Source organism: Pipistrellus hanaki (assembly GCF_964339955.1).
Source record: "Pipistrellus hanaki genome assembly, chromosome: 1".
NCBI classification, from domain to species: domain Eukaryota; kingdom Metazoa; phylum Chordata; class Mammalia; order Chiroptera; family Vespertilionidae; genus Pipistrellus; species Pipistrellus hanaki.
The window spans coordinates 33525284-33550133 of record NC_140503.1 but is presented as its reverse complement, the minus strand read 5'-3'; the positions used below and the strand labels follow the sequence as shown (position 1 = coordinate 33550133).

General features: G+C 40.9%; 1 protein-coding gene across 2 annotated transcripts in view; it reads right to left on the bottom strand.

Annotated features, from left to right (window-relative positions):
• The window catches only part of ARMH4 (armadillo like helical domain containing 4), a 107190-nt gene that overhangs the window by 10397 nt on the left and 71943 nt on the right, over positions 1–24850 (bottom strand). The window lies entirely within an intron of this gene.

Sequence of the window (24850 nt, the reverse complement as noted above, 5' to 3'; positions counted from 1 at the left end):
TACAACCATTTGGAATTACATGTACCAAGAATAGAAGAAAGCATTGATCAAAATGAAAATGTGTTAGAATGATCATGTAAAGAGTAGTTTAAAGTTAGTGGTGGGATTTTTCATCCTCACTGACTTTTAAAGCTATAAAACTGAATGAAAATTCATTTTTAAGAAGCCTCAAAAAGGAAAAAACAGACAAATACATCCTCATTTTACATATTCACAAACTCTGGCAATTAACAGCCGGACATCTTTGCGGGGAGTATTATTCTCCTCACCATACCAGGTAAATTCCCCAGTTTCCCCAACCGGAGGCGAGTTCCACACGGCATCTCAGAGAATTCCCAGCAGCAAGGAGCCCCAGGAATAATCCACTCAGGAATGGGGTACCCCCTTCCCTGGCTATCCACTGACCCCTGTCTCACTGAACTCTTGGACAGCGTTGAAAACCAAAAGAAAATAAAAGATATGAACGTGGGAGGAAGTTAATATTATCAATCACTTCCTCTCAGTTTGCTTTTAGGGAAAAGTCAAACTAAGACACTAGTCTAATTCTGCAACCATAGGCAGGTATCCCCTTTGCCATGCCAATTTTATTTATCTTGTACATTAAAAAAAAAAAAAAAAACTCTTAGAAGGAGCAGAAGGAGCAAGGAAGATAGGCAAGCTGGCCAAGCTCAGGGCAGATGCCATCTCTATTTATCTAAGTTAATTTTAACTGAAGGACTAAGGGCTATGTGAATTTATAAACTATACCCTTTCCATATAGCATTGTATGAGATGTATTTCATAGGTGGTTCTACTTAGCTCACATTCAATTTTGTAAAGGTTATAAATACAGTTTCTTTAATAATCAAATTTTCAACAGCATTTATACCTTTAATAATGTAGGAAACTTTCTTTTTATCTTAATCAGTGAAAAGGGAAATGTATGTTCCACCTAAATAAGTAATAAAATATCAGAGCATAGTCTTTTGCTGAAACATAACTACATTTCAATTATAGTATTTCTACAGTACCAATAAATAAATGGAGACCAGCTCTTATTCTTCCTTGTTATTTATAATCATAAGTGCCTCTTCTAGCCCAAGAAACAAAGCTACTTTCCAATTTACATAACTACACTTAAGAATAATAAAACTTACCAAGTTTTAAATACTGTTTGCATGTTTTTTAAAGGAACTTGATTTTTTCCAGCTTTGGATTAGTCTCTAATGATGCTAAATTTACCTGCTTTAAAATCACACAGAAACCCTATCTATCATCATTTGTTCTTCACATAATTACAGAACAGCAGGATCCCGAGGAAGAGAATGACCTACTTCTCTGTATAGGGCTAAGTAGCAGTAATCGTGCATCTAAGAAGCAATTAATTCTGAAGGCTCTGCACTAATATTCACAGAGAAGGGTGCGAAAAGCCGATACCTTAATCTCAACTTTCAAGTAATATTAAGTATATATTTAGTTAACTGCAAGCTAAGAATGATACTAGATACCTACTGAAAAGATGCGGTTGAGTATAAGAGATTCTCTTTGCATTTTCCCAGTAGGTATCTAGTTATCAAATGGCAATACAGGGTGCATAAGGGAAGAAGTGTGTGTTTTTTTCTCTTCCCCAAAAGAGAACCATGATATCCACTGGGGGGAAAAGAACTTGTCTGTGTTCCTCCTCTTTACCTGATGATGAGGGGAAAAATGAAAACAAAAAGTCACTGTGCTTTGCACAAGACATCCTTGAAAATTCGGTTGGGCACTGAGGTTTCTGATCTCTGCTTTTACACTCCACAGCATCAAACCCACACCCAGGGGACCTGAAATTCGTCCCAACTCACCGTGACATTTGCACTACCCAATTTTTAACTGGCTGGTGAAAAGAAAGAAGTTTGGTATTCAGGCTTTATTGTTAAAAGGAAGTTTAATGTTTCCTGAAATGCCTATCATCAGGCTTCCGGGGCAAGGTCAAATCTGTGAGTTGCTAGCCAGATCCATTGAATCTACATCTTGCCATCTCATGTGAGGCTTTAACAGCCCATAAAGTCCATCAGCCCTAGCTTCTGTCTTCCATTATCAATTTTATATAAAGTTATAGACCACTACAGCTTTAAGTCAGGTCCCCACACACCCCTCTTCTTTATATAAATTTTTTCACTGATAAAAGTCATGGTTTGATTGCAGGATGAGACCAAGAGAAACCTGGTTATTAACTAGGTAAGTTTGAAATCTCGTGTTCACTGATGACCTTTATCTAAGCTTTCTGACATGTTTCTACGTAATATACATGAAGCTCCTACTTCCCCAGTGTCATAGCTCCACCATTTGATGAATCAATTAGAAGTGAAGAGCTGAATGAGTCTTAGAGTGGTTTCCAAGGCAATTTCAGGGTTTGCTTCCCAAAGTTCAAATTACCAGTTTATAATGTGTCACTCCTCATAATAAATAATGGGAAAACAGCAAGCGGCATGCACTCTCAAGAGAAATTAGGGCAAATCTTTAGTTAAGAGCACCTGAGCATTGCAATTAACACTCAAAGACAGAGCTTTTCTGCTATCAAAGGCAAGTTAGAGAGCATGTATTGCTCTGGTGGGGTGGAAATTGTTGGAGGGGGGAATTCAGGAAAGAGAGAGAGAGAGAGAGGGAGAGAGAGAGGGAGACAGAGAGAGGGAGGGAGGGAGGGAGGGAGGGAGAGAGAGAGAGAGAGAGAGAGAGAGAGAGAGAGAGAGAGAGAGAGAGAGAGAACGAACGAACTCATGGATACAGACAAGAGTGTGGTGATTGTGGGGTGGAGGCTCTGCACTAATATTGACAGAGAAGGGTGAAGGTAGAAGAGGGTATAAATGGTGATGGGAAAATATTTTTTTAAAATAGACAGTTTGATTCCTGGTCAGGGCATATGCCCAGTGTGAGACATGCAGAAGGCAGCCAGTCAATAACTCTCTCATTATTGGTGTTTCTCTTTCTCCCTCTCCCTTCCTTTCTCTGAAATCAATAAAAACATATCTTTTTAAAAAATAAAATGTGCACCACTGTAGAAAACAACTTGTCAGTTCCTCAAAAAAGTAACTATAAAATTACCATATAACTCCACAATTCCACTCTTAGGTATATATATCCCAAATATTGAAAGCAGATCCTTAAACAAATATTTGCCCCATTATGTTTTTAACAACACTACTCACAATAGCCAAAAGGTGGAAACAAACCAAATGTCCATCAACTAATGAATGGATTTTTAAAATGTATTTTATCTAATAAAAGAGTAATATGCAAATTGACCATCACTCCAACACACAAGATGGTTGCCCCCATGTGAACACAAGATGGCCAGCAGGGAAGGGCAGTTGGGAGTGACCAGGCCTGCAAGGGAGGACAGTTGGGGGCAATCAAGCCTGCAAGGGAGGGCGGTTAGGGGTGAACAGGCCGACAAAGGAGGGAAGTTGGGGATGACCGGGCCTGCAGGGAAGGGCAGTTGGGTGGGACCAGGCCTGCAGGGGAGGGCAGTTAGGGGCAAACAGCTTGGCAGGGGAGCAGTTAGGCATCAATCAGGCTGGCAGGGGAGTGGTTAGGGGGTGATCAGGCAGGCAGGCAAAAGCAGTTAGGGGCAATCAGGAAGGCAGACAAGCAGTTGGGAGCCAATTATCCTGGATTGTGAGAGGATGTCCTACTGGGATCAGGCCTAAACTGGCAGTCGGACATCCCTTGAGAGGTCTCAGATTGGAAGGGTGCAGGCTGGGCTGAGGGACACACACACACACACACACACACCCAAGTACAAATTTTGTGCACCAGGCCTCTAGTATACATATAATTACATACATTGGAATATTACTAAGCTTTAAAAAGGAATGAAGTACTAACGCTTACTACAACATAAATGAATCTTGAAAACACTATGCTGAGTGAAAGAAGATGGGATACTATGTAAACCCTCCTGGATGCTGGGTATAGCCATAGACAAGGTAAAGGATGGTATTCATATTCCATCCACACATACTCAACTCATTGTGCCTCAGGCCCCACGTGACAGCCACCCGCTATACTCCCTGTCAGAGAAAACACCCAGGTCAGCCTGCCTTGCTGACTAGAAAACAGGATTTTTTTTCCTCACTGAAACATGCAGAATATAACATTTCACACTTAGATTATTTCTCTGGAGTAATCATAAAATGTGTAATATCTACTGCCAGCAAGAAACAGAGGAACCGGGAGCAGTCTTACTTAGATTTCTTATTTGATAAGTTTTTATTTAATTAGAAGAAGATTCTAACATATTTTAGTATTTAATAGGTACCAAGTATTGTGTCAGGAAATATCTATGAAGCCTTGTATATTTATAAATTAAAATTAGAACTGCAGTTATGCTTAAAAGAGAGGAGGAGAAATTGAATTGTGTTTTTTTTTTCATCAGACATAATTAAACCCCAAAGCTCTGAGCATCGATTAGACACTAGAAATAAAATCTGATTATCTCAGAGACTCATTTCCATGCAAACACTTATGAGTTATCTAACTGCGCATGGCCGTGAATTAGCCATCAACCAAAATGGATTTGTTTTTATCTAGTTACAAACCTTGATTCCCACTTATGAGTTACTTTTGAAGAAGCAGCCAGAGAGCTTTCATTTAATCAAAAGATAACCATCTACATTATTAATAAGTTTATTTTCTTTTTAATGTAGAAATCAAAAGGCCATCATGCTATGTGACAAATGTACACCAAGAGAGCCTATGCAAACAACATCCACTTTCTCCATGGCCCAGCATTACAGAGAAATAGTGACCCAAGATGTGTGTGACATCTTATGTTCACACAGAGCATCTTCAATAGAATTCACAGAGAACTACAGCTACAGTGAGCATCTGAACTCTAACAGAGATGCTTCCAAAATTTTAATGCAGTTTATGATAGACTAACAAAATGAAATTCAAGACCCAGTCATTTATGCAGAGCCAAAAAGAAATCAAACAAAAATAATTTGAATAGTCCTCCTTATCACTCCTTATCACTGTTTTCTCCCACCACATACTTCATAGGAAGCTGCCATGATGGTTTCATCTTAGTACTAAAGAGGCCCCTTTTGTTTCTTTCCAAGAAATATTTTTGAAAGGCAATCTGATCACATGACTCTCTGTTTAAAACTCCTTTAAAGCTTCCTATTGCAGGGGGGAGAAGGGGTGGAGGGGGAGGAGGAGGAGAAGGAGGCTCTAAACTCCTTCACATGGCTTACAGGGTCTGCATTATTTCAGCTCTCACAACAACTCAGCGTACCTCTCCTCCAGATATTCACACTTATTCTAACTTCTGTCTCCACCTCCTCTTCTCCCAACTCACTCCTAGTCACTCTCTAGGGTACTATTCAGGGAGATCTACTCTGACCCCTGGACTAGCTCCCTCTCCTGGAGCACCCAGAGCGTCATGTTGTTCTTATATAGTTAATATCACATGCCAAATGTAATATAACCATAATTGTCCTTATTAAATGAGTATCTTGCCTATTAGCCAATTCAACTCCAAGGCAGAGAATATGTCTGTCTTGCTCACTGATGCAGCTCCAGCAACACAAAGCCTGTCCCAGGGTAGAGAAAGTCTCTGTTGAATTAATGACTCATCTTCCATTATAGTACATTCTTGCAAGGAATGGGGCAGAGCATACACGTTTGGAGCCAGGTAAAGGACAATTGACAATCCAGCTAATATATCTAATATGGTCCTACTGAATATTATCTATAGGAAGGTTTCTTAACCATTTTTGTGCAATGGACCCCTCTGTCAATAAAGACTATGGACTCCTTCTTGGAGTAATGTTTATAAAGAAGCATAAAATAAAAAATACAAAATGAGAAAGAAACCATTATATTTAAATTCCACTATCAAGCCCTGGCCAATCTGGCTCATTGTGATGGAAGCAACCAATTGATATGTCTCTCTCACATCCATGTTTCTCTCTCTCTCTCACTCTCACTCTGCATGCCCTCCTTCCTCCCTCCCTTCTATTCTCTCTAGAAATAAATGGAAAAAATATCCTTGGGTAAGGATTTAACTCCATTATCAAGTTATTTTTAAATTAGCAATACTATAGTAAATAAGCCTTTTTACTCTCTCATTAAATAAGAAGGTCTAGTGGCAGGTCTAATTACTACCCTAACTCCAAAGTAATGAGCATGAGTGACATTGAGATATCTGTGATAACTATAATGTAATCTAAAACTATCTGTAATACTTGTTGTGAGAAAGATGCACTGCTATTACTACTGTGGATACTGGCTACAGTTATTAGACAAAACATTAAAATTCAGTGAGAAGTTAGTGAAAATAAGAATGTAATTTTAACCATTCAAGTGACCATCCGAGGAATTGCACTGGTTAGCTCTCCTGCTGTGGAGCAGTATGGGTAGGGATAAGTTTGTTTTACATTGAGAAGAAAATTTATTATCCCTACACAGATGGCCATATAGGGTTAAGAACAAGGACTAGACTTCTCTTCACCAATTCCCGGATCCATAACCACATCTGTGCAGTGTCTGTGTGTTCCCTGCTCGCCGACATAGACTGCCTAAGCATGGTGGAGTGCCAGTGCAGCCCATTCCTGTAGGCCAGGGGGTCCTCTAGTGAAGAGTTTTGGTTAAAAAATTCAGTCAGCCTGGCCAAATCATTCTCAGAACTGAGCTGTCATCTGGGTCTTTTCCTACTCAGTCTTTCTTCCTTCCCCCCTCTCCTTTCACTGGAGCCAAACCTGTGCTGCAGTCAAAGCTCTCCCAAACTCCTCCTGCTCCCTTCCCCTGCTCCTCCAGGTGTTCCTCCCAGTAAGTCTCCTGCACACATAATCCCATCTTCATTCTGCTTCTTAGAGAATCTGAACACAATTCCTTTTAATAAGGAAAAGAAAATTCTATTTGGCTGAGTTGATTCAAACCTGGTTATTCTGAAAATTGTTGGACACACTGCATTTACAATACTTTCCCAATGTCTACTCCTTGATTTCAGAAAAGAGTTTTACAAAGAATTTTTTTAAAGAGCTTTCCCATTAGCTCTTTGTCGGCTAAAGGAAGGGTCCTATAGGGTTAAGACCAAGGACTAACCTCCCTACACAGATGAAAATTGCTCCTTAAGGAACAGAAAGAAGAGGGCTGAGGACCTGCAGCCAACACAAAGACGGTTTAAATGCTATAATTTAAAGGAGACACAATGTCAGCCCTTCAGGACACCCTGCTTCTCATTCTTTTTTAAAAAACATATTTTATTGATTTTTTTTTTTTTTACAGAGAGGAAGGGACAGGGATAGAGAGCTAGAAACACCGATGAGAGAGAAACATCGATCAGCTGCCTCCTGCACACCTCCCACTGGGGAGGTGCCCACACCACTGTACATGCCCTTGACAGGAATCGAACCTTGGACCTTTCAGTCCGCAGGCCGATGCTCTATCCACTGAGCCAAACTGTTTAGGACCTGCTTCTCATTCTTGAGAATCCTTCTGACTCAGTACTATGGGATAGGATTCCTCATACACAATAAAGAAGTCAAAATACTGGATGGGTAGGGGTAACAGCATTGGAGAAAAGATACTGAGAAAACAGGGTTAGAACAAGTACATTTTAATCAGGAAGAGGGACAAAGGCTGTTGAGAGCACACTGGTTCCACACAGGACTGCAGAAATGACAACAACCTAAAAAGTAATACTGGAACCAAAATAGGGAACACAAACACACCAGAAAGGGGGACTGGGATAAGCACAGAAATATCAAGATGAGAGAAGTAACGATAAATATGAAGTTCCTAAGAGCTGATGGGGAGAAATGTGTTCTTAACATCCCAACTTGAAACTTGGAACATATTTTTCCACCGAGACCTCTTCTGGTGCATTGGTTAGATTTTCTCGGCTCCTTAGAAGAAATTCTACTTCTGGTACATTGTGAGCTAAAGAGCTGTTATGGGCTGCCCCAGGGACCTTACCACGACATATAACGTGGTTTCTAAGGGGCAGTGTCCTTTGCATTTCAATCCATTTGGGGGAAAGAATTCACTCAGAAATACACAACATCCCGTGTTTCCCTGCGTAGGAAGAAACATGGTGTGATGGGTTGAATTGTCTCCCAAAAAGACATGTTACTGTCCTAACCTCCAGTACTTCAGAATGTGACTTAATTAGAAATAGGATGCTTGATGTCATTAGTTTAATTAAAAGGAGGTCATGCCAAAACCGGTTTGGCTCAGCGGTAGAGCGTCGGTCTGGGGACTGAAAGGTCCCAGGTTCGATTCCGGTCAAGGGCATGTACTTTGGTTGCGGGCACATCCCCGGTAGGGGGTGTGCAAGAGGCAGCTGGTCGATGTTTCTCTCTCATTGACGTTTCTAGCTCTCTATCTCTTTCCCTTCCTCCTCTCTGTAAAATATCAATAAAATATATTTAAAAAAAAAAAAAGGGAGGACATACTGAAGTAGGACAGGCCCTGATCCAATATAAGAAGAGAAGAGAGAGACACAGAAAAGAGACTGCCATGTGAAACAGACAGACTTAGGGAGAATGCCATGTGATGACAGGGGCTGAGACTAATGTGATGCATTTACAATGCAAGAACACCAAGGCTTCCCCATGACGCTAGAAGCTAGGAAAGAAGTATCAAACAGACTACCCCTTAGAGCAGTGGTTCTCTACCTTCTTCATGCCGTGACCCTTTAATGCAGTTCCTCATGTTGTGGTGATGCCCAACCATAAAATTATTTTCGTTGCTACTTCATAACTGTAATTTTGCAACTGTTATGAATCGTAATGTAAATATCTGCGTTTTCCGATCGTCTTAGGCGACCCTGCTAGCGGTGTCTTACAGGTTGAGAACTGCTGCTGTGGAGCCTAAGACCATCGGAAAACACAGATATTTACATTATGATTCGTAACAGTAGCAAAATTACAGTTATGAAGTAGCAACGAAAATAATTTTATGGTTGGGGGTCACCACCACATGAGGAACTGTATTAAAGGGTCGCGGCATTAGGAAGGTTGAGAACCACTGCCTTAGAGCCTCTGGCAGGAAACAACCCTGTTGAAACCTTGATTTTGACCTCTAGACCCCAGAACCGTGAGAGTGTATATTTCTCTTGTTTTAAGCCACCCAGTTTATGGCACTTTGTTCAATGACAGCCCAAGGAAGCTAATATACTATGGACAGGGCTCCCCACCACAAACCTTCCTGCCTTTGTTACCATTGAGTTACTGATTTGTAAATCTCACAGTCATGTACCAGGTTTCACGGGGCTGGATTCCATGCCAGAGATGGACAACACTTTTGGGAACTGGGTCCCTGGTAGCAAAAATCAGCCTGCTGATGCTCTCTAAGGACCTGAGTCACCTCTTCGTTCCTCGGGAACAGTCTGCATGCCGAGATCATCCAGTTCAGTCCTGACCCCAATATATTACACTGAAATTGTACTTTTATTCCAAGAACACTTATGAAAATTGCCTCATTAATTCTCATGGCTTCCCCGTACTGAAAGAAAGGGACAAGTATCATTATCGCAACTTTGAAGATGAAGACACTGAATCCTAAGATCCCAGGACTATGAAAAAATTGAGAAGTCACCCACTCCAAAGAGGCCCAAACCTGTTGTTTAGCAGAATTACCTGAGCAACACAGCAGAAGCACCGATTCACAGGCTCGGCTCAGCAGCCCCAGGACACAGCCCAGGAACATGTATTTCTAACAAGTTCCCCAAGGAATTTTTTTTTTTTTTTAATAACCTGACTAACACAATTTGCGAACTATTATTTGGGAATCACAGAGAGATCTAGTCTTTCTCAAGTTTTAGGAAGATTATGACATTTGTCAACAATGGACCACATATATGACAATGGTCCCATCGGGTTATAATGAAGCTGGGGAATTCCTATCACCTAGCAACGTCATAGCTGCCATTAATAGAAATGTTCGTGGTGCTTTATCTGCTTACAAGCAAGTCTATGGTTGAAAAGAAAAAACAAACCAAGTAAACCACCATGGACATATTTCTGAAACTGACTGAAACCTCCGCAAGAAGAGTCTCAGGCAGGTCCTACAGGAGGCTTTCCCGATGAAGGCACTGTTATCAGGGGAGATGACAGCTCCATGCGTGTGACTGTCCCTGAAGACCTCCCAGTGGGACAAGACACACAGGCGGGAGACAAGGATACTGATATCCTGGCCCTGTGAACACTCAGGCTAATGTGTGTGTTTGTGTCTTAGTTTTTAACAAAAAAAATATAAAAGTTAAAAAAAAAAAGTTTTTAAAATAAAAAAAAACTTATAGAATAAGAATATAAAGAAAAAAAGTTTTTGTAACAGCTGTACAATGTGTTTGTGTTTTAAGCTGTGTTACTATAAAAAAAAAAGTTTAAAAGCTTAAACAATTTAAAAGTTTATTAACTAAAAAGTCACAGTAGCTAAGTTTAATTTATTACTGAATGTTTTTAATAAACTTAGTGTAGCCTAAGCGTACAGAGGTTATAAAGTCTACAGTCATGTACAGTAAGATCCCAGGCCTTCACATTCACTCAGCACTCACTCACTGACTCACCCAGAGCAGTTCCCTGTCCTGCAAACTCCACTTATACTAAATGCCCGGTACAGATGTATCATTTTTTACCTTTTATACTGTATTTTACTGTACCTTTTCTCTGTTTAGATATGTGGGGAACACAAATGCTTGCCGCTGTGTTATTATTGGCTACAGTCTTCAGTACAGTAATATGTTGTGCAGGTTGTAGCCTAAGAGCAATAGGCTACAGCGTGTAGCCTGGGTGTGTAGTAGGCTATACCGTCTAGGTTTGTGAGAGTGGATGCTATGATTGCAGAATGAAGAAATCACCTAATGATGCATTTCTCAGATTAAATCCTCATCATAAGTGACACATTACTGTGTATGAACAGATCCCTTTTACACGATTAAATTTCCTATGATCCTCCAGTACTAATCAATTATTTTATTATAATTTTACTTTAAAAATACAACCGTAAAATGAAATAGAACCAGAGGCATGAAAACATGGGACAGACTGATGAATCTCAAAGGAAAGGGAAGACGGGGGAGGGGAGCAATGAACCAAAGAACTTCTATGCATACATACATTACCCATGGACACAGACAATAGGGTGGTAAAGGCCTGGTGCAGGGTGGGATCCAGGTGGAGGGGAGCAATAGGAGGGGGGAGAATACTCTCAACAATAAAGATTTTTTTTAAACCCTATACCTAGATTTTTTTTTAAATCACCTAATTATGATAGCTCTTTTATATGACCATAAAACCAGAACCACTTTAAAAATTAAATAGAACTCAATAAAATCTAAATTGAAACCACCAGGTATTATGTGGGTGCTATGGAACTTTAGATGATCTTTCACTGCTGCAAGACCAACGGCAGGCTCAGGCCACCTGTGCTTCTGGAAACTCCATTCCCACAGCTCTTCCCTCCATCAGCCACAGCCAGGACTGCCTTCCCACAGCCCATCTCAATGTCATGGCCTTTGATGCACGAGAACGTGATCATCAAGACAACACACACACAGGCTTTCCAATCACATGGCGTGCTCAGCTATGGGGAGTCATCCAAATCATCTAAAACATGCTTATCCTCATGTGTCCACATTTCCATCCAAATGTGTGCACAAGATTTAAAGCTTCTCAGAGTAAATTTGTGGAACTCCCTTTGATAAACCTTGATCTAATCCATCTGACTTCTTGTGGGTAGTGTCAGAATTCAGTAAATGTGCAATTCAATTTCTTAGTAGAGTTAACCCTATACTGTGCTTACTGTATAGCAAATAAACTGTTCTAAGCCCATTGTATGGTATACAAATGATGTTTATTCCTCATAGCAGCTATGAAAGGCAGGTTCAACCATTAGCTCTATTGTGCAAATGAGAGAACTGAGCAAGAGAGGGTAAGTAATTCGCCCCAAGATCACACAACTCTCAAGTGGCAAACTTGGGAGTTGAGCCAAGGGAGTCTAGCTGCAGAGTCGTGCTCTTCACCACTAAATACAAACACTCTTCAAGTGATGGATTCACATCCCAAGATTAATGGTAGAATCTGGCTTCTCTCTGCTCCCAAGTGGGACAGTGAGGCAATGGATCCAGACCAGCATGAGTTGCAGTAATTAGAAGCTTGGGTGAGGGGTGTGAGGCTGTGCTGCATAGAGCTAGGGGGGAAAGGGCCTTAGGGATTCGCCAAGTCAAAAGCCAGGCAAACCACCCAAATAGGCACCCAACCAAAAAAGCTAGGCAAAGTGGAAAAATTCAGGTAAATATCAATAGGACAGAAACCAAGGAAACCAGATGAGTGAGCAGGTCTGAAGCCGGTGAAACAGAGCTTAGAAATATTCTCTAAGCAGAAAAGAAAAGTGCCTGCAGCCTTGAGAGTGACAGGGAGGAAGCTGTTAAAGTTGCCAACTTAGCTCCAATTGAATTCTGCAAAAAAGGAACCCCAGTCCTCACAAGATGGATAAAGGTGACACTAGATTCCCTGGAGAGTGAAAATCATAAAAGCTGCGCTGGCTGGGTGGCTCAGTTGGTTGGAACATCGTCCTGTACACCAAAAGGTTGCAGATTCGGTTCCTGGTCAGAGCACATACCTTGGTTATGTGTTTAATTCCCTGTCAAGCACTTACTGGAATCAACCAATTGATGTTTCTTTCTCCCTTCCACTCTCTAAAATCAATAAAAATATATCCTAGGGTGAGGACTTTTTTTAATCATAAAAGCTCAAAATAGGAATAACCCAAGGCTCCATCCTCAGAGACAATTGTATCTTTTGTCTTGTCATCTGAACCGTGCTAACCAATCTCACATTCTAAAGCTATAAAGACAGCAAGCTACATCATTGTCATGGGCTCAATCAAAGATGAAGCATGGAGATTAAATGGCTGTGCTACTCCAATGAATAGTCTGCTTTTTTGAAAACCTTATCTGGATATAATTCATAGGAAGCTAGCTAAAAGGAAAACTGGATTTGTGTGGCGAGGATAAAATATACTTGCAATACTGACCAACATGGCTTTCCTCTCCCCTTCAAATTAGCTGACATTCACCTTGGCAGTCAGCACTTTATGCCTGTCTGCTTCTGGAGAAATCTTGCCGCTTTTTCTAATAGAAGGGCAATTTTTTTTAAGGGAACAGCCACAACAAAATCACAAGAAAAATATGGGAAATGAGGAAGACTGAAAAAAATATGAGAGTAAAAGCAAGAGGAGCAACATGAGACTTATGATGTAGGAAAGCTAGAGAAGGGGTGGCGGGAGGGGAAAAGAATATTTTTAAGTGACTGGCATTAAGTAAGAAGAGAAAAAGTAATTGGGCTTTGTGCCCATAGTTAAATCTTTTACTTCAGAGATAAGAAAATCAAACTACTGGATTTTTGATCACTATAGCACTAAGCTTCACTGATGAGAGAAGAAGAAAAAAAAAAAAACGTAAGCAAAATCAAAGGAAAACTGTGCCATAGAAAATAGGTGATCTTTCACTGTTGCAAGATACACTTGTTTCCGAACTATAAAAAGTTGTCATTAACACAGATACTCACAGTTCTTTTTTTTTTTTTTTCCAGAGGGTGTCTTTCCCAGTCTATGTCAGCACTAAATTTTATGTATGCTGGTTTGGCACCAAAGGTAGCATCTATTTTAGGTTACAAAGTAAAAGCAAAGATGTAGATACAGAAGAGCCGAATGTTTTGAACCTGATGAGCCTACATAGGTTCTCTGTGCTAGCTCAATTCGACGCCTTATTAAGCTTCTTCTATAACATGACACTAGCTGGAGGTTCGGTACAGAGATGATCAAGACGCAGTCCCTGCCTTGAATGAGCTTTATGTCTCACAGGAAAGACCCTACAAGAATTAATATCAGGCACGTGGCTAAGTCCCCATGATGGCAAAGATGTCTGTCACAAATGATGAATAAAGACACTAATTAAGGAGTGTGTTTACTTCTATGGGAACTCAGGGAGAAACTCGCTTCCCTCTGAGGATTTTCAAAGCTAATGATAGTGACAAGAGAGTGTCATACACTAAGCTCATCCTTTCCAACAGCACAGGCTCTTCGACTACGCTCAGAAAAGAGCAGCCCTTGTTTTCTTTAAGTCTCAACCATCGAATTCTGATCCTGAATCCCTAGTTGGTTCCCCTTATGATTTCTTGTTCCTATGGCTTAAAGAGTGAATGATTCTATCCAGAATCCTCTCTGGTGAAGGATATGTGTCCACCTAGGTTCTCACAGAGAGACTCAGACCTGATTTCACACTCGTCAGTCTGCAGTGTCCGCTCAGCTCCCACCGCATGAGGTTCACCTTCTAATGGCAGCCTTCCAGTGGAGCACTTTTGTTCTTCTTTTTCTTTTTAATAAATATATTTTTATTGATTTCAGAGAGGAAGGGAGAGGGAGAGAGAGATAGAAACATCAATGATGAGAGAGGACCACTGATTGGTCCTTCTGCACGCCCCCTACTGGGCGTTGAGCCCACAACCCAGGCATGTGCCCTTGACCAGAATTGAACCCGGGACCCTTCAGTCCGCAGGCTGACGCTCTATTCACTGAGCCAAACTGGCCAGGGCCAGTGTAGCCCTTTTCAGCTGGCTTCACCTCTGTGCTTTGATTTTCTAATGGTGAGGCAAACGCCTTTAGTACAACACTGCCTGACCCTGCAGAGGCAGTGATGTGGGAAGGGGAGTGGATGAACAGACCTACTCCAAGTCCGCAGAGGCTAGAGTAAAGCTCTTGGCTGCTTAACTCGCATCCAGTTCAGTCCAAGCAAGTCCAGTGGGGGCCATACTGCTTTGCTCATTATTATACCAGCTAACGTTTACTATACGCTTCCTGGGCACCAGTGCTCTGCTGAGTGTTTGGCAAACATCTCAGCAAGCTCTCAAAACAACTCTACCGCCATCCCATTTTACAAAGGAGGAAGCTGGGGAAGTACAGGTCTCCTGGGGCCATTCTACAAAGGCTTGACTGAAACTGTCTCTTGCCTTCAGAGCCTTTTGTCAAAGCATATTCAGAACTGTTGTTTGTTTGCCTCTCTGCTGCGTTCCCTCAGTCAACCACTCTCTCTATTGTGAAACAGTCCTTTCCTCTATCTTCTGTGACATCATGCTTCTCATCTCCTCCTCAGGCTTCTTTGGGAGGTCTTATCTACTACTGTATCTTCCCTTTGAATTATTAAAGTTTCCCAGAGTCCCCTTCCAGGCCTTCTCCCTCTACACTCACTCCGTTGGCATTTCATCTACTCCCATGGCATCAGTACCATTCAATGCTGATGACTGCAAAATGTATAGCTCCAACTCAGCCTCTTCTCTAAAACATATCTCTCTTGCAAGTGTCTCTCGTGTACCCAAAACTTAAGTCAGGATCTCTCCTCCTCCCCACCTTTGAATTTCCCCTAATTCACATCCTACCCTGGTCTTACCCATCTCAGTAATGACACCACTATCCACTCAACTATATCAACCAGAACACTATGAATCACTTTTAACTCTTACTTTCACTCCCTCCCAAGATCATAATAGAAGCCATACATGACAAACCCACAGCCAACCTCATACTCAACATGCAAAAATTAAAAGCACTTCCCTTAAGATCAGGAACAAGATAGGGATATCCACTTTCACCACTCTTATTCAACAACGAACTAGAATTCCTGGCCACAGCAATCAGACAAGAAGAAATAAAAGGTATCCCAACTGGAAAGGAAGAAGTAAAACTGTCATTATTTGCAGATGACATAATACTGTATATAGAGAACCCTAAAGATCCCACCAAATAACTGCTTGAAATGATAAAAGAATTCAGTAAAGTAGCAAAATACAAAATAAACACTCAGAAATCAGTTGCATTTTTATAAATCAATAATGAACTATCAGAAAGGGAAACTAAAAAAAAAAAAAACAATGTCATTTACAATTGCATAAAAAAAAATACCTCGGAATAAATTTAACCAATAATTGAAAAGAGCTGGACTCAGAAAACTATAAGACACTTTAAAAAGAAATTGAAGAAGATACAAATAAGTGGAAGCATATTCTGTGTTCATTGATAGGAAGAATTAACATCATTTAAAGGTCCATATTACCCAAAGCCATCTATAGAGTCAAGATAATTCCTATCAAGATATCTGTATTTCACAGAAAGTAGAACAAATATTCCAAAAATTTATATGGAAACACAAAAGACCCCAAATAAACACAGAAGTCTTGAGAAAGAAGAACAAAGTTGGAGGAATCATGCTACCTGATATCAGACTGTATTACAAGACCATAGTAATAAAAACAGCATGGTACTGGCAAAAAACAGACATATAGATCATTTGAACAGAATAGAGAGGCCAGAAATAAATGCCTTTATGGTCAATTAATATTTGAAAAAGGAGGTGAATGATATTGGGAAAATTCAATAGATACATGCAAAAACATGAAACTAGACTACCTTCTTACACCATACATAAGAATAAATTCAAAATGGATTAAAGACTGAAATGTAAGACGTGAAACTATAAAAATCCCAGAAGAAAACATAGGCAGTAACATCTCAGACATTTATCATATAAATCTTTTTCCTGATGTATCTCCTTAGGAAAAGGAAACAAAGAAAAATAAACAAATGGGAGAGATGCAAATCAAAACAACAATGCGGTACCATCTCACACCTGTCAGAACGGCCAACATCAACAAATCAACAAACAACAAGTGTTGGCGAGGTTGCGGAGAAAAAGGAACCCTCGTGCACTGCTGGTGGGAATGCAGACTGGTGCAACCACTGTGGAGAACAGTGTGGAGTTTCCTCAAAAAACTGAAAATGGAACTCCCATTTGACCCAGTAATCCCACTCCTAGGAATATTTCCCAAGAAGCTGGAAACACCAATCAGAAAGGATATATGCACCCCTATGTTCATAGCAGCACAATTTACAATAGCTAGAATTTGGAAACAGCCTAGGTGCTCGTCAGCAGATGATTGGATCAAAAAACCATGGTACATCTACACAATGGAATACTATGCTGCCATAAAAAAGAAGGAATTCTCATCATTTGCAGCAACCTGGATGGAATTGGAGAACATCATGCTGAGTGAAATAAGCCAATCAATGAAAGAGAAACACCATATGACCTCACTCATTTATGGATAATAAAGAACATTATAAACTGATGAACCAAAAGATAGATATAGAGACAGTAAAGCAACAAGTAGACTGTCAAATTGCAGGTAGGGTAGGGAGATCTGGGGAGATAATAGATCAACCAAAGGACTTGTATACATCCATATAAGTACAACCAATGGACATAAAACTCTGGGGAGGGAGGGTATGTATGGGGGGGGGAGGCAAAAAAATCAATAAAATATATTAAAAAATATGAAAATGAAAATAAAATGAAAAAATAAATAAACAAATGGGACTACATCACACTAAAAGTTTTGCACAGTAAAGGAAACCATCAACAAAATGAAAAGACAACCCCTGAATGGCAGAATATATTTACCAATGAGATGTATAAGGAGTAAATATCCAAAATTTATAAAGAATGTATACAACTCAACACCAAAAAAACACACACACACAATCCAATTTTAAAATGGGCAAAGGCCCAGCTGGTATGGCTCAGTGGCTGGGGATGGACCTATGAACTAGGAGGTCATGGTTCGATTCCTGGTCAGGGCATGTGCCCAGGGTTTCGGGCTCTATGCCCAGTGTGGGGTATGCAAGAGGCAGCCGATCAATTATTCTCTCTCATCATTGATGTTTCTATCTCTCTCTCCCTCTCCCTTCCTCTCTGAATTCAATAAAAATATTTGATCTTCAGAGCAAAGGACCTGAATAGAGCTTTCTGCAAAGAGGACATACAGATGGTCAATAGACATATGAAAAAATGCTCAATTCATCAGAGAAATGAAAACTGAAACCATGATGAGATATCACCTCACACCTGTCAGAATGACCATCATCAACAAATCAACAAACAAGGGCTGGCAAGGCTGTGGAGAAAGGGAACACTCATGCACTGTTGCAGGGAATGCAGACTGGTGCAGCCACTGTGAAAAACAATATGAAGAGTCTTCAAAATATTAAAAATGGATTGCTTTATAACCCAATGATTCCACTTCTGATTACATACCTGAAGAAACCTGGAACACCAATTCAGAAGAATATGTCCATTTCAGTGTTATTTATAATAGCCAAGGTTTGGAAGTAACCCAAATGTCCATCAGTAGATGAGTGGATAAACAAGCTGTGGTACATTTACATAATGGAATACTACTTAGCCATAAAAAAGAAGGAAATCTTATCCTTTACAACAGCATGAATGGACCTGGATAGTAGTAAGCTAAATGAAATAAGCCAACCAGAGAAAGACAAATGATTTCACTTATATATGGAATATATATATATATATACATGATTTCACTTATATATGGAATCTAATAAACAAAACAAACCAACAAACAAAATAGAAACAGACTTGGATAGAGGACAGACTGACAGCAGGGGGTTTGTGGAGCTGGGTGAAAAAGGTGAAGGGATTAAGAAAAAAACTCACAGATAAAGATAACAGTATGGTGATTATCAGAGGGAAAGGTGGTGGCAGAGGTAGAAGAGGGTGATGAAAGGAGATTTTACTTTGGATGGTGAACACACAATACAATATACGGTGATATATTATAGAATTGTACAATGGAAACCTATATAATTTTATTAGTCAATATCACTCCAATAAATTCAGTAAATTTTTTTAAATGAAAACACTGTTAAAAAAATAAAATAAATAAATAAAAAAGCCTGGTCCCTGAGTCAGCAGCATCACAGCATCACCTGGCGGTATGTAAAAAATGCACAATCTCAGGCACTACCACACCTACTGACTCAGAATCTGCACTTTAACTAGAACCATCCTCAGAGACAACTTTATCTGCACTTTAATCAGATCCATCCTCGGAGACAATTGTATCTTTTGTCTTGTCATCTGAACCTTGCTAACTAATACTTATTTCTCACATTCTAAAGCTATAAAGACAGCAAGCTACATCATTGTCATGGGCTCAATCAAAGATGAAGCATGGAGATTAAATGGCTGTGCTACTCCAATGAATAGCCTGCTTTTTGAAAACCTTATCTGGGTATAATTCATAGTATCGAGATGTGTCAGGAGGATGAGTCAAACGCTCAGGGAAGTTTAGAGAAGCACTGCTTTACATTTCTGGGCCCCAGTCACTGCCACCAGTAACAAATCTGGTGGAAGCCTACTTCGAGACAGCGACTCCGATTTTTATAGAACAAACGCTTAATACACTGTTTTAAAGTGAACCTCCGAGAAATTTGTTTTAGAATTTAAGTGTAGAAAATGTGATTCAAAAGCTCAGCAAACGACACAGCCCTACATTTCAATGATCTGTGATACTCAGACCCTTACCTGAAATGCTAAGGGATCTATAGCTCTAGTCATAGAAGTGAGAATAATTTCTTTTAAAGCTTAATATGTATTAAGTTGACCTCGCAAAAGCCACTAGAAGATATGAAAACTTTTATCCGGAAGTTCAACTTGATGATGAAAAACTTTTAGAGGGAACATCACCAAAGGAAACAAAAATGGAATTCCTCCCAATTGGAGCTGCTGAGTCACAACATCATAAAAGTCACAGCATCAGAAAAGACCTTAGAGGCTGCTCCCTCAGCTCTGCTTCACTCCCAAGAACACCATTCTGCAGTGTTTTGGTTCTATAGTTTCTTTTTCCAATGAGCTCCAAATGATTCCCATTTATCAACAAACCAATCAGCTAACCCGTAAACATTTTTCTCTTTTGACACCTGCAGAGGGCTGTCGGGGGCAGAAATATATACTTGCTCCTTAAGAGAGCTCATAGTTTCATGAAATGGAATAAAAGCACGTAACAAAGCTGTATGAGTTGTGTGCCGGAGATGGACAGAAGCTGCTTTAAGAGAAGAAAGAGAATCCTTGAGATAAGGTGGCCAGGGGAACTTCCCATAGCTAGGAGGACACCTGGAGCTCATCATAGTAAGGATACTGAGGAGCAAGGGGTCGGGTGCTTTGGCCAAAGTCATACTGCAAGTCCCTTGATGAACTAGAGTGAGGAACCAGGCTCCTGAATAACTCCTTCTACCACACCACACAGCCCCTCCTCAGTGTTGGCTTCCTGAAACTGGGCTCTAAGACAATGCCCACCAACATCCATTCTGTATACAGTAACAGAACCATTTCTGGGCACGTGTTGCCCGGCTGCCCTAGTTTTTCATTCTTTTGCAGTTAAAAGGGTGGCCCTGGGACTAAGTTGTGGCCAGTGAAAAGTAGAGAAAGTGGCATATATGACTTTGAGGTCCCGATGTGCCTCCTTCACCCTTTCTGTTCCTTTCCCACCAACAGCAACCCCAACATCAACAATAACCTAGTGTGTGTCAGAGCAGAACTCTCATCCCTGAACCATCCGTGGAGCAGAGCCACCTACCAGCCTGGACTGCTTACCTCGGGCTTTTATGTGAAAAAGAAATAAACTCCCCTCTTCATTAAGCCACTGAATTTATTTTGGAGTCCCTTTGTTATAACAGCCCAGCCTTACCCGAACCAATAGAGCTTATAACCAATATCATAAAACCAAAGTGAGGTTAAATGAATTGTATAACAGCTGTTGTTAAGAAGTCTTGTGCTTTCCTACTTTAATGAGAAGTAGCAATTTGCATTAACTCCTTGTTCCAGGCTCGGTGCTTGTATACATGGATGAAGATAAAAGTGGATATTTTAATGGACAGACAGACAGACAGACATGTTATTCGGCACTGATCAAGTGCCAGATCATTTGTTAAACAACTTACATACACACTAGATTAATTAATCCTCAGAACAACCGCATGAGCTTGGTACTCTTATTTACACATGAGAAAAAAGAGACTTAGAGCCATGAGCTAATTAAGTCCATAACTAGTGTTGAGTGGAATTCAAACCTACCGTAAGTATGACTAACTGTAAAGCCAGTGCACTTTTCTGAAATCGTGTGTGTGTGTGTGTGTGTGTGGGTGTGTGTGTGGGTGTGTGTGTCAGACAGGGATCAAGTGAATGAAATCAGTGTGGTGGCTAAATGTGGTGACCAAAAACATTGAACTGAGAGATCTGGGATTTTTGCACATTATAACTCTGTCCAAGTTATTTATCTTCTCAGGGCCTAAGTGTCCTCTGTGGTAAAGTTACCTGAGCCAGATGATCTTTGAAGAAACAGCTCTAAACACTCATCAGAAAGAATATATGCACCCAATGTTCACAGCAGCGCAATTTACAATCGCTAAGATTTGGAAACAGCCTAAGTGCCCATCAGCAGATGAGTAGGGAGGGACTGGGATGAGATATCAATCAATGAACTCATATACGTATATGCATAACCCAACGATAGGGTGGTGAAGGCCTGGGGACACAAGGTGGTGGGGGAGAAGGCTGAAGGATAGGTCAATAGGGAAAAAGGGGACATATGTATGTAATACTTTCAACAATAAAGATTTTTTTTTAAAAGAAGAAACAGCTCTAACAGTCTTCAGCAAACATGCAAAGGCCCAGTTGTCACTTACACACTCCCATCGATGCAACCACTTTTACTCCAAATCCAAGCCAAGCAGAAGACCTTGCAAGAGAAGTAAGGGTTGTGTTGCTCTGAAGGAACAGCCTAGCAAGAACATTTGAACAAACTGTATAAAACAACCACAATACTCCCACAAACTCAAATGCATGGAGTTTTAGAGTGTCACAGATTATGACCCTTCTTTCTGTTCAAATCTGGTTCTTTACTTTTCTTTAACAAAGGAAGACAGTACTAATAACTGTCCCAGAATGAAAAGATAGAAAAGTTGGTTCTTTTCCATCACTGTTTTTCATTGCAGGCTTGCTTATAGAGCAATAAAATTAAAGAAGCATAGGAACACTGTATAGAAGGGTCCATAGAAGGAAAGAGAAGAATTACGAAGAGTGTTAGAAATAAGCCCTACGGGCTGATGAACGAGGTGACCGATTCGCCTAGCAGGAATCTGTAAATGCTGTGTGATGTGGTGGAGAAAGATAGAAAGACCGGACAGTTTAAAGTGAAACACATGACCCATCCTAGAGACACAAAGAGAAAGGTCTGTGGGGCATAAATGGGCATCAGAAAAGAGCTGCATTCGCACAAAGTAAGGACAAGATTCTTCATGAACAGAGAAGCTGTGTAAAATATTTAAATAGCCTTTCTGATGCTTCCTGTTTCCCATGACACATGTAATCCAGAAGGTCATATTCTCAATGGACCTGCTGACTGTCAGATACTAAGTCACTTTGCCAAACACTGTGTCCAAATCCGGACAGCGAGAAAGAGGAGCAAGATTTCAGGAGATTCCTGGCCAGGATGCTAAAGCTCATCACAGAGTCAGCAATAATTCTAAGGTCAATATTTATTACCAGCCTTTTACATGACGTCTGCATACCCAAGATCTAGGGAATGTGGATCAAACCATCTCTTTAGCTGCTGCTTATGGATAAGGTTCCAAATGGACTCTTGGAAATGACTCAATTCATGTTTGGAACACTGATCATCTCCAAAGTACCCTGCAAACACACACTCGCACCACATCACTCACCAAAAATATACCACTGAAAACCCTCTGAAGCAATAACCCTCTCCACGTATGGCATTTATGGGGAATTAATGACCAACTGGAGTCTATGCACTACGATGACAGCCAGCAGTTATTAATGTGCAGGGGGAAATTTATATGGTTTCATTTTTCCAAAGGTAGCAGCATCCTTTGGTGTGTGCAGAATATGAAACCCTGGATACTGCATAATAAGTGAGTTTTCTGGTATTTTTATACAGACTGGTGGGCTCCCTTGTGACCGCAGCTCCAGATTTCAAACAATCGGAAAGCTAAGTAATGAGATGTGTCAAGAGGACGTCTACAGTGTTAAGCCATGTTGTCAACACACAGTCAACAAAGTGAGAATTCAGACAAACTAAAACAAAGGTGTCCTAGACTCTGCAAAAAGGAAAAATGTTTTCAATGTCTTCATAGGATAGTCCCTGTGAATCCATACTGGATTCATCTTTTAAATCTTATTTTTATACAATTGCATCTGCAACTTCTCCTGAGCTGTATTTTATTCACTCTTCCACCTGTCTGCCTACACGGGAAAGCCTGAGTCATTCATCTCCAGGGTCTTCTGAACAGGGGAGTAATATCAGCGTGAACGAGCCAGCTTTACTGCTATTTCTCATAACTCCTTGTTATAATAGGGAAGAGCTTGTTCTTGGCTTTGGACTCCCGCTGCACTCATTTGCCTCGTTATTCTCACCCCAAGAACTTGTGGAAGGCAATCTGGCCCTAATTCTAATAGATAAAATGACTGGTGATGGTCTGGTAGGGTTATAGAGGTTTTGAAAATATCTATACCCCTTAATAACCGATGGCCCTCCAAACCCTGGTATCGTGATCCCTAGAAACGGCAGCATTTGGGAGCCTGAGATCCAGATAGTGCAAACAAGGAATAACTGATTTTGTAGATTACCCCAATAGGACTGTGCAGTGCATCTGTAGCAAGAGCTGTAAAAATAAAACCACCACAAAGAGCCTTTCTGAGTCAGAATATCACTTACAAAATACTTCTCTGGCTGCAAGAGGCCGCTGCTGTTCGCAGCAATTGAAACCAGAGGGAAGGTATCTCCAGGGTGTTTGGGCTGGCATGAAGCTTTTCACAGAATATAGAGAGTAAATGCACAAAAGGAAGATGTTTTCTGAGTGTCCAGACTCCCAAACTTTCTCTGTGAGTATCTGTCAGATTTATTTCCCATGTCTCTCCTTCTCCCGGTCTTCCCTGCTGGGACCACTGAAGCAGCCTGGACTACCCTGGTTCCCGAGGGAATGGCGACAGAGTTAGCCTGCACCAACAGCCCCTACTTCAGCCCTCTCCTCCCACATGAGGTTTACAGTTATTCACACTCCAGATCCCACCTTACGCTCCACCCCACAAGGTTCCGGAATGTCTAGCCTGGCCTACGATGAACTTGAGAGGAGTGTGGCCATCCCTACAGTCCTTACTCCCTAGCCCTGTGAAGGCTCACTCCAAAACATCCAGATCCTCAATTCAACCAACTGCCCCATCAAGGACCAGAAACCTTCCCTAAGCCCCAGCTCACTGAAATCCTGCCTGGTTTGTGCTAGTCCCTCCTCCAAGGCTTAATCCTGGCACCCACCCACCAAATCCAATTCTCATACCTCTAATCCACTTCCTACTGGTGACAACCATCTCTGTAGAACATCTCACCTGAACCACCCCTGGATTTTCCTCTGCCTTGCTCAGCCGCCTTATCACCTCCCTACCAACCCTACCCCCCAACCCGCGCCCACCCCCGTGGGTTAGAATCAGTCATTGTTGAAATCAGGACTGAAACTTGATTTCTATGAGGCATCATGCCTGGTCCCCCTACTGTACCCTCCAAAGCTAGAGTCTGTTTTCTTTAAAGAGAGGATGTTTCTAAAAACAATAGGAGGAATCAACATCATGAGACCTGGCAACCTTGAACATAGAGACTAGTAAGGTCAAATATCAAATATAACTGAAGTTGACTAATGAGTTTGCCGACCACCAGACTAGGTGGTCAGAGGTGGCATCGAAAGTCAGCATCAGCTTATATTGAACCCTATGTTTGTATCATCTCATTTTCTCATTATGCAAGCCCAGTGAGGTCAAATTATCTTTCATTTTATCCAAAAAAAGCCTGACCTCGTCCAAAGTAACTCACTTAAGTACCAACTGAGAATGGAGCCCAGATCTGTTAGATTCCACCACCTGAGCTCTATCCACCAGCTACAATGTTTTCCTGGACAGGCT